Below are 11,692 nucleotides of genomic sequence, written 5' to 3'. Positions count from 1 at the left end.
GATGGTGATGTCTTATTTTCTGTCTTCTTTAAATGCCATATTGGCTGGCTCCTGTAACATACATTCAATCCATGTGCTTCTTTCACAGCTTTTTTCAGTGACCCTCACCTATACTGTACTGGGTTGAATAGTGTGACCCCTCCCCCCAATACAGGTTCATTTCATAACCCCCAGAACGTGTGGGTGTGGCCTTATTTGGAAAGGGCATTTGCAGATGTAATTGGGTTAAGGACGCTGAGATGAGATCATCCTGGATTCTCTGGGTGGACCATAAATCCAGTGACAGGTATCCTTGGAAGAGAAGAGAAACACCCGGAAAAGATCACTTAAAGATGAACGTTGAGGCTGGAGTGATGCAGCCACGGCTAAGGAGCACCTGGAGCCACCAGAACCTGCAAGAAGCTTCCAGGTCTCTACCAACAGCTCACCAACACTTCCAAGATGTCAGTAGTGAATGCAAGTCTAGACTTTATTTTTGTACTGAGGTGGAAAGTCTGTTGCTAAGGAGGGCACTCCAATATGACACTTGGGAGATTGTTTTTCTTAACACGTTTCTTAAGCTATTTCTCATGCGTTTTAAAAAAGATTTTATTTGTTTATTTCAGAAAGGGAGAGAGAGGAAAAAAAAAACACACACACACACACACACAGAGAAAGTGAGGGGGAGAAGCAGTCTCCCACTGTGCAGAGAGCCTAATGTGGGACTCAATCCCAGGACCCTAAGATCAAGACCCAAGCTGAAGGCAGGTGCTACCAACTGAGCCACCCAGGTACCCCTCTTATGCATTTACTCATTCTAATTACCTTCTGCCTTTTAGAGGAAAGAACAGCACTTGTTTTCCTGAAATCTTAAGATCCTGGTGTTGGAGAAGATTTAATTTAGAACCTGCAATTCCTGTGGGCGTTAAACATAAACTCTAAGGAGAATCTTTTAGAACATCTTTATTGGGATATAATTTACATTCCATATAGTTTACCCATTTAAAGTACAGAGTTCAGTGGTTTTAGAATATTCAGAGTTGTGCGACCATGACCAAAATGTAATTTCACAACATTCTCAGTATTCCAAGGAGAAATTTCATACCCATTGCCTACCCTACCCTTTTCTAACCCCTTGCTACATCCGCATTCCTCCAGGGCTAGACAACTAATAACCTACTTTCTGTCTCTATAGATTTTCTTATTCTGGAAATTTTGTGTGAATGGAATCATATAACAATATCCTGGCTTCTTTTACCTAGTGTATTTTCAAGGCTCATCCACATTATAACATGTAATAGTACATCTCTCCTTTTTATGACTGAATAGTATTCCATTGTATGGATGGAACACATTTTTGTTTAGATATTCACCCGCTAATGGACATTTGGGTTGATTCCCTCTTTAGGATTTTATGAATAATGTGTCTATGAGTCTCAGTCTTACAAGTTTTTGTGTGGACATGGGTTTTTATTTCTTGTATATATAATTAGGATTGAAATATGCTGAATAATATGTTTAACATTTTGAAGAACATTCAGACTGTTTTCCAGTGTGGCTATATCACTTTATTTCATTTCATTTTACTTTATTTTTAATTGATTTTTCCTTCACATTATTGAGGTATGATTGGCAAATAAAGATTGTCTATATTTATATTGTACCATATGTTTTTTTAAAGGTGTAAAAGCTGGTGACTTTTAATGTGTGCATTCATTCTGAAATGATTACCACAATCAAGTTAATTCACAGACCTGTCACATCACGTAATTACAATGTGTGTGTGTGTGTGTGTGTGTGTGTGAGAGAGAGAGAGAGAGAGAGATGAGGATACTTAAGATCTACTCTCTTAGGGGCACCTGGGTGGCTCAGTGAATTAAGCCTCTCCCTTCGGCTCAGGTCACGGTCTCAGGGTCCTGGGATGGAGCCCTGCATCGGGCTCTCTGCTCAGCCGGGAACCTGCTTCCCCCTCCCTCTCTGCCTGCTTGTGATCTCTGTCTGTCAAATAAAACAAATAAAATCTAAAAAAAAAAAATCTATTCTCTTAGCCAATTTCAAGTATACAATATGTGATTATTAATTATTATCACCATGCTGTATGTTGGATCTCCAGAATTATTTCTTTTATAACTGAAAATTTGTATACTATGATCAATATTTTCCCCATTTCCCCCTCCCCCACCTCTTGAGAACCAAGTTCTACTCTCTGATTCTATGAATTTGACACTTTTAGATTCTTCATATAAGTGAGATCATGCAGTATTTGTCTTTCTGTATCGAGCTAATTCCAGTTAGCATAATGTCCTCCATATTCAACCACGTTGTTGCAAATGGCAGGATTTCCTTTTTTTCTTTTTTTTTTTTAAGAGAAGGGGAGAGGGTAGGAGGGGGCAGCAGGAGAGGGAGTGAGAATCCTTTGGATATACATCCGGAAGTGGGATTGCTTGATCATATGGTAGTTCTATTTTCTGTTTTTTGAGGAACCTCCATAATGTTTTTCATAATACCAATTTATATTCCCATCACATGTTCAAGGATTCTCTTTTCTCTACACTTTTGACAACACTTATCTTTTGTATTTTTGATAACAGCTATCCTATTAGGTGTGAGGTCATATCTCTTATGGTTTTGATTTGCATTTCTCTGATGATAAGTGATGACAAGCACATTTCATATACCCTTTGGCCATTTGCATATCTTTTCTGAAAAATACTTAACTCCTCTGCCTATTTTAAAATCAGGTAATTTGGGAGTCAGGGAAAAAAATAAAATCAGGCAATTTATTTGCTATTGAGTTGTATGGGTGTCTTATGTGTTTTGGATATTAGCTCTTTGTCAGATATTTGGTTTGCCAATATTTGCAGGCATGTGGTTGGTTCCCTTTACTCTGTTGTTTTCCTTGCCATGCAGAACTTTTTAATTTGATGTAATCCCACTTGTCTAGTTTTGCTTTTGTTGCATGTGCTTTTGGTGTCATAGCAAAAAAAGTCATTGTCCAGAACAATATCAAGGAGATTTTCCCTTAGTAGTTTAATGGCTTCAGGTTTTCTCTGCAAGTCTTTCATCCATTTTGAGTTAATTTTTGGTTATGGTATAAAATAAGTATCCAATTTCTATTTTTTGCACATGAATATCCAGTTTTCCCATTTTCTATTTGTCTCAACATGCTTTTTGACCTCCCTTTTGATTTATTCTTTCATCAATTAGTTGTTCAGGAGTGTGTTATATAATTTCTACATATTTGTGAATTTTCCTGCTGTTATTGATTTCTAGTTTCACATTGTTGTGGTTAGAAAAGATATTTGATATGATTTCAGGCTTTTAAATTTTGTTAAGATTTGTTTTATCCTTCAACAAATGGTCCATCTTGGAGAATGTTCCATGGACTGTACCATTTTATACTCCCACCAGCCATGAGCAAGGGTTCTAATTTCTCCACATTCTCTCCAACACTTGTATTGTCTTTTTTATTCTGGTCATCCTGATGGGTGTGAAGTGGTATCTCATTGTTTTTTTTTCTCCTAACGATTAATGAGGTCGAGCATTTTTTCAGCCATTTATATATCCTCTTTTGAGAAAGGTCTATTCTGATTCTCTGCCCATTTTTAGGTTGGGTTAGCTCTCTTTTTATTATTGCGTTGTAAGAGGTGTTTAGCATACATATCCTTTATCAGACATACTATTTGCAAATTTTTCTCTCATTCTATGGATTGTCTTTTTATTTTCCTCATGGTATCCTTTGAAGCACAAAAGTTTCAAATTTTGGTGAAGTCCTATTCATCTATTTTTTCTTTCTTTGTTTTTGCTTTTAGTGTCATAGCTTAAAAACCATGGCCTAACCCAATGTCACAAAGATTTACTCGCATCTTTTCTTCTAGGGATTTTATAGTCTTTGCTCTTACATTTATGTTTGTGAGCTAATTTTTGTGTGTTCTAGGCTTACTATTCCATAAATGACAAATAACCTAAATACAAGTTTTCTTATTGCAGAGTTTTCCAAGTTGTTAATAATGAATAATGGTGATATTAACTATGACACAAGTCTTCAGCTGCAAGCTGGGGTGTTCCAAATATAAAGCTCTTAGCCAAATTTATCAAAGTACAGTGGCAATATGGAAAAGGTTTGTGCTGCCGGAGGCAGAAATCCAAATCAGAGTGGTCAGAAAAGGAGATTTTTGTTGTAAAGATATTGAGGTATCTCATGAAATTGAAGAAAGAGTTGAATCGTCTAACAGCACAAAGTGTGAAGAGGAGCTGGGCCTGAGGATAACTAGAACTGGGACTTGGATGTCATCTTCTCTCTCTGGGTCTTACTTCTTTATCTCTCTGCCCATTAAGTTCACTCTCCAATCAGGCTAGGCTTCTCCATGTAGCCCTAGACAAGACTATAGGCTGCTCGCAAAACTGTAGACTCCAGGCTTTCACCACCAGAAAGACTCTTATTCCCAGCCCCGCTGAACAATTCTAGGCAATGTTTCTGATTGGCCAACTAGGGTCACGTGCCCCTCTGGAATATTAATGAAGATTTTGGTTACATTGAGAGTGGGTTTTACTTGCAGAAAAGAGTCCTTAAAAGTTCACTTTTGGTTGAAACAAGTAGCTTTCAATTTATTATGGCTCTAGTTTTCATAGAACTTTTAATTCTATTCATAAACCTAGCTGTTCTTAACAAACACTTCTTAAGGGTTATTTAAATATTATTTGATCTGTTTAAAAACTCTGTTAATTAAACTGCTTCAATATTTCAAACATCATTATCAATTTAATACACTTAATTTTCTTCTTAAGTATTTTAATTGCTTAGCCCAACAAATAAATCTTCCTGAAGACTTAAACTCCTATAAATGCAATACATTGACCTTATAAATAAAGGAAACCTATATTTCTCTTAGGTGTCCAAATACTGTGCATGAACTTGGTAGGATTTCAATAGAACATCTTAAGTCTAAGTTACTCAATTGTGTATTTTACTTTATTTTTTGTAGTATTTTTAAAGATTTATTTATTTATTATTTGAGAGAGAGCAAGCTTGTTGGGAGGAGCGGGGATGGCATTGGAGAATGGCAGAAACAGAGGGAGAGAGAATCCCAAGCAGTCTCCCTACTGAGTGGGGAGCCCAATACTAGGATTGATCTTATGACCCTAAGATTATGACCTGAGCTGAAATCAAGTCAGTTGCTTAATGGATTGAGCCACCCAGGCACTCCTAAATTGTATATATATATTTTTTAAGATTTGTATTTATTTATTTGACAGACAGAAATAACAAGTAGGCAGAGAGAGAGATTGGAGGAAGCAGGCTCCCTGCTGAGCAGAGAGCCCGATGCGGGGCTCGATCCCAGGACCCTGGGATCATGACCTGAGCTGAAGGCAGGGGCCCCAACCCACTGAGCCACCCAGGTGCCCCTCAATTGTGTATATATATATATATATATTTTTTTTTTTTAAATATTTTATTTATTTATTTATTTGACAGAGAAATAGAGAGCACATGCAGGCAGAGTGGCAGGCAAAGGGAGAGAGAGAAGCAGGCTCCCCACCAAGCAGGGAGCTTGATGCGGGACTTGATCCCAGGACCCTGGGATCATGACCTGAGCCGAAGGCAGCCGCTTATCCAACTGAGCCACCCAGGTATCCCTCAATTGTATATTTTAAACTAGAGTTATGAAGTTGTCACCTTAGAGACCAAATTCTCTTCAATATTACAAACGTACAGGATATCATATATTTATAGTCTTTCTAAACACCAAAGTATTAACACCATGGTTTTGATCTCAACATTTTTAATACTTAAATTTAAAAACCTTCCCAGAATTAAAAACTGGTACTAAGGAATACTAGAATTCCAGAGAGCTCTGAATATTTTTTAAAAAGCTGTGTAGACCACTAGCTAGATTTATTTTATCTAAACACTCGAGCCTCTACCTGTTCACAAAATCTGCAAGGACCCCACTTGGTCACTTGATTGGATTTGCATTTGTCTGATTTTACTAAACAGAATGTCCTTTTTCCATCCAATTTTGAAACTGATGGTAGCCTTTGCTGTTTAAGTATTTTTTTATTGAACTTGAAAGATATTTGACTTTGATGTATTATTTTATTCTTTTATGTTCCAGATATATAGGGTTATCGTATGTTTTTCAGGTACAAGTCATATATTTGAAATTATAATTATCCTTTCAAACATATGTCATTACTTAGCTAGAAAGCCTAGAATATTTCAGGTGGAGAACATACACACTCTTAAGTTATTCCTAAAACATGTTTTTGGTGATGACTTGGGATAGATAAAACATTATGGAATTACGCCATTTATTTTATTCTTGAAAAAATTTTATTTATTTATTTATTTTGAGAGAGAATGAGCAAGAGTGGGGGGAAGGGGCAGAGGGAGAGGGAAAGAGAACCTCAAGCAGACTCCATGCTGAGTGCAGAGCCCAATGCAGGGCTCGATCCCAGGACCCTGAGATCATGACCTGAACCAAAATCAACAGCTGGATACGCAACTGACTGAGCCACCCAGGTGCCCCTGCTGTTTATTTTATTAAGAGATTTTAAAAGTCAGGAATGGATTTTTTTTAACAGTTTTTATGAGACATAGTTTATATACCATATAATTTATTATTTTTTTTTAAAGTTTTATTTATTTATTTATTCATGAGAGACAGAGAGAAAGAGAGACAGAGGGCACAAAAGAGAGAAAGAGGCAGAGGGAGAAGCAGACTGCCCACTGAGCAGGGAGCTGGATGCGAGGCTTGATCCCAGGACCTGGGATCATGACCTGTATAAAGGCAGAAGCTTTATACTGACTGAGCCACCCAGGAGCCCCTAATTTATCCACTTAATAAAAGTGTATCATTCCATAGTTTTTAGCATATTCACAGATATGTGCAATTATCACCACAGTAAATTTTAGAACATTTTCATCACCTCAAAAAGAAACTTTATATGCTTTAGCTATCCTTCCATTCCCCCCAGCCCTAAGCAATCAGTAGTCAACATTCCGCCCCTATCAATTTCCTTTTATGGACATTTTGTATAAATAGAGTCATATAACATGTGATTTCTTGTGACTTGCTTTTTTCACTTAGAGAAAGAGATGCTGAATTTGGTCAAACGTCTTTTTAGGAAATATTACAAAGGATAGCCTACTTTTTAATTTGAACATCTCATATGGATCTGTCCAACTTGCAGTTACAATAATGAAGTCATTCTACTGAAATGGACCAGCTGATTATGGCCCAGAGGGGAAGAACTGAAAGGACCCCCCCCTCATGTTCAGGGACCTGCTCTAGACCCAATCTCCAGGCAAGGGGTGGAGTCAGGCAAGAACACAGCAGCCCATCTGGGACCTCATGGTTGGGATAGGGCAAGGAGCCATCCTTACAAATGGGGGTGGACAGACAAAATTGCAGATGTCGAAGGAAAAATTCCTCCTCTACCATTTAAGGTTTTACAGCTGGACAAAGAATTAAATTTTACCTTAGATTGGCAAGAGAAAAGAAATAGCTTAATTGCATGCACACAGAGGCCCCAAAATGAAATTGAGACCTAAAGAGATGATGAAGGCGGGTAATTTTTATGCTTTTCAGACAAAGAGGTTATAAATCTGTGAAGAATGGACAGAACAGGGGCGTCTGGATGGCTTAGTCATTGAGTGGCTGCCTTGGGCTGAGGTCATGATTCCACGACCCTGGGATCCATCCCAGAATCGGGCTCCCTGCTTGATGGGGAGCCTGCTTCTCCCTCTCCCACTCCCCCTGCTTGTGTTCCCTCTCTTGCTGTGTCAAATAAGCAAATAAAAATTCTTAAAAAGAAAAAGAATTGACAGAACAAAGGAAACTTAACCTTTGGAGCTTAAATTAGTACTAAATTCTAAATAGTTTTGGACTGGGGTAGCAAATTAGTAAGTAACAAGAGTTGTTTATACAACCCTCTTGGTTCTAAATTTCCTATCTCTGGTGATAAGGATGTCTCTTTACCTCCTGGTACAGGGAGGGGACTTTCATGTGGGAGATTTCTTTCTTGTTTTCAGAGGGACAGAGGAAGGTCTGAGAGTCCTTCTTGCTTAGACTGTCTATTAAATTAAGTTTCATTTAAAATAATCAATATGCAAAGTAGCCCATCTTGGAGCGGCCTGCCCTTGACCCCTATGTGTTTAATCCAACCATTCCAGAACCCTCTGCCACACTCTCCGGAATCCCGAGTAACGTTATGCACACACTATGGCTGTGGTATACTGGGAAGAAACTGGATTAGAAGTCAGAAGGCTTGTAGACTGACTTTCGGGAAGTCATTCTCTATCTCTGAACCTCAAGCTTTTCATCTCTTGGTGAGGAAGAATTAACTGCCTGCGTGACCGTTGGTGTATGATACGAGTTATGAGAGGGAAAGATTTACACACATGGGAGACATCTGATCTGTGTTCTCTCTGAGCTGCTGCACAGCCCCCTGCTTTCTGAAGCTGTTTTGTATTCATCTCTGGTTAAGTGTACTCAGCGTTTCTCAATGTCCGCCCCTCTACTTCGTGTGGCCATTAGGGTCTCTGTTTATAAGGTCCATGGCTGTTGGCCTCTAGGGTCCTCAGAGGTTTTCGCCAGACTGCGTCCATCCACACTTCCGAGAACACTGGAAACCATGCGCCACTGTTCCCCATTCCTGTCCCCATCAGTGCCTTTGGTTTCCATTCACCCACCCAATCCCAGCCAAGGCATTTTGGTTGTTTGATATGCGAGTCTTCTCAGCATTCTGTCATGGTCAAGTGCACCCTAGTCATACCTCCGGCTGAAGGGGGACATAGTTCCTGCTCTCTGTGGCTAACTTCAGAGGCTGACAGATCACATAGCTACATTGAGTGGGACACCTGATAGTCAGGGTAGCCTGACACCAGGGCTTCAGGGCCCTGGGTTCTCTTTCAGCTTCATTTACTTACACACACACACACACACACACACACACACACACTTCTTTGTCCTTTCCCACTGAGATGATTCGTAATCAGGATATTACTCTTCAAAAGAGACCAAGGCACTGTAAGAAGAGCGCATGTAGAATTATATGTTAGAACCAGAAAGAACCATGTACATCCTCTAGTCTAAACTCTGCCATGCCTACCCCACCCCACCGGAAGGCTGAAGCCCGTCGAGGTGATGTGACTTGTCTGAGATCATACAGCAAGTGAGAGAAAAAGCAAACACCATTTATCCATTCATTCAATAAAAGTTTATGGATTCCTATTTACCAGGCACTGTTCTAGAAGATGAAAACATAGGTTTATTCAGCACAAAGTCCCTGCCTTTGTGGAGCTTACATTTGGCCATAAACACACACACAAAAACTACAACATAATGTCAAATGGTGATAAGAGCTAGGAAGAGGTCCAACTATAGGGCTAGAGAATGAAGGAGGACGGGCAGTATCACATTTGATAAGGTCAGCAATTGTTTCTCAAAGAAGTATATGAAATGAGGGGGCAAGAAATATCTGAAGGAAGAGCATTCCAGAAAGAGGGAACAGCAGGTGCAAAGGCCCTGGTGTAGTAAGGAGGCCACTGTGATCAAGACATCTGGATTCACCATCCAGAGCTCCTTCTTCAAACCACATTGCCTCTAAAGTCATCAGGGGTGTCTCAAGGGTCTTTGTGTCACACGGTGCCCAGATCTGAGGGTGACTATAAGAACCTAGAAGTCACCATGCTGCCTAGGTTGGAACAGAACTTGTGCCCTTCACAGATACAGCAGGGACCCAGAACCTCAACGTAGCATAACACAAACAGCTTTGACCTGGAGATCAGGGGACCGGAGGGACAATCTTTGTTCCCCTACTGAATGTCTAATCGTTGGTCAAACCCTCTTGAAAGATCGGATTGTTGTTTTTTAAAGTTGTAATTAAAAGTTAATTTTTAATTTATAAAATGAGTAAGTTCCTAATATTTTTCATGTACTCTGACTTTTTTGCTGTAGTTCTTATAACTCAATACCAAAATGTACACACATCTTAAGTGCACAGCTTGATGAATTTTGGCATTATGTATATGTGTAAGACTTCATCATCCAGATCAAGTTGTAGAACATTTCAGGGTCTCTGAAGGTTTTTTTTTATGATTTGTCTCCTTCTGGGTAATCACTACCAAAGACAACCATCTGACCTCTATCAGCATACATACATCTGTTCTTAAACTTCATCCAGAAGGTATCATATAAAATGAACTTTTTTATGCCTATCTTCTTTTACTCAAAGTTCTATTATTGAGATTATCCATGTTGTTGAGAGTAGAGAGAGTTATTTATTTATTTATTTATTTATTGGGCACTGTTCCATTACATGAATATAACATTTTATTTTTTCTTTCTCCTATTGATGGCCATTTGGGTTATTTCCAGTTTGAAGTGCTTAAGAACAAGCTGCTAGGAACATTCTTGTGCATGTCTTCTGTTGGACATAAAACACTCATTTTTCTTGAGTTTATACCCAGGAATTGAATTGTCTAAGCTTTTTTTTAAAAGTTCAAACATTTCTCTGACAGTCATATGATAGTAGCTCTATTTTAGTATCTGTTAATTCTAGATAAAGTTAGTAAGGCTTTTAAATGCTTCTTTATCAATTGTGAACATATCTCTGTGCATTTGGAAAAACAGCCATATGAGATATTACTTTTAAGTCTTCAGATAAGGCATGGTGTCCAAATGGCTCTTGACCTCCAGATGGAGAATCACTGCCCTAAAGAATGACTCAAGTGTCTTTGAGATGTGATCCTCTATGCTTCTAAGAAGCAGTGCTCCTAAAAGCACACATCTAACTTGTTTCTTAACAGAACTTTCTCCTGTTGAGCTGCCTTTTTTCACTTAGATGATGGTGTTTAGATATGAAGCTCCATATTGAAACCGTGTGCTCTCTGAGTCATGACATTATTCTAATATCGAGAGGTGAATGTAGGTTGTACCAAGTATCTTATTTTTCCTTTCATTTGCGACCCACTTTCTCAAATTCAAGTCCAGAGTGCCATGAAAAGGTCCAGTGATTACAGCATGCTTCTTTATTCTTGAGAGTCAGAAGACACTAGGCGCTCCTGTGACCAGGGTAATGGCTCTCAAGAGGATGGTGTGAAGGTTTTGCTGCAGGAAGGACTGATGGTAAAGCAAAGTGACAGACAGATGGGATGTGCCAAGATTTGGTATAGCTGCATGGAACTATTTGTTTTTGTTTGTCTAACACATTCCATTCTCCTTTCTTCATTTCCTGTGCAGACCCCACCTCTCAAACACAGAGTAGGAATGTGAGTCAGCATGACCAGTTGTAGTACTCTGTTGCCCTGGCTTCAGGGATTGTCCGAAGAATGGACAAATGAGCCACACTGCGCTAATCGTGATCCTTTTTTCTTTTCTTTTTTTAAAAAAAGATATTTATTTATTTATTTAAGAAGAGAGTGTGAAAGAGAGAGTGAGCGAGCAAACAGGGGGAAGGAGGGTAGTGGGCAATATGTACTTCTTTCCATTCAAGCTGATCTATATTGGGCTGTTGAGTTTTGAGAGAAAGATTCTGAACAAATACACAGCCAACTCTTTCCTAACAAACCTACTGCTTTGGAGATGGTCTGGGTGGACTTAGTTTTGACAGCTGCTGAGGGGGGAACCCAAGGCTGCTCTTCATTTGATAGAATGAATTGCATGTTCTCATCCGGAGTTGCTCCTAGGGCTCAACAGGAACAAGAACT

This window comes from Neovison vison, chromosome 9 (genome assembly GCF_020171115.1).
Source record: "Neovison vison isolate M4711 chromosome 9, ASM_NN_V1, whole genome shotgun sequence".
NCBI classification, from domain to species: Eukaryota; Metazoa; Chordata; class Mammalia; order Carnivora; family Mustelidae; genus Neogale; species Neogale vison.
The sequence above is the reverse complement of the archived record's forward strand: the minus strand, read 5'-3'. Positions refer to the sequence as shown.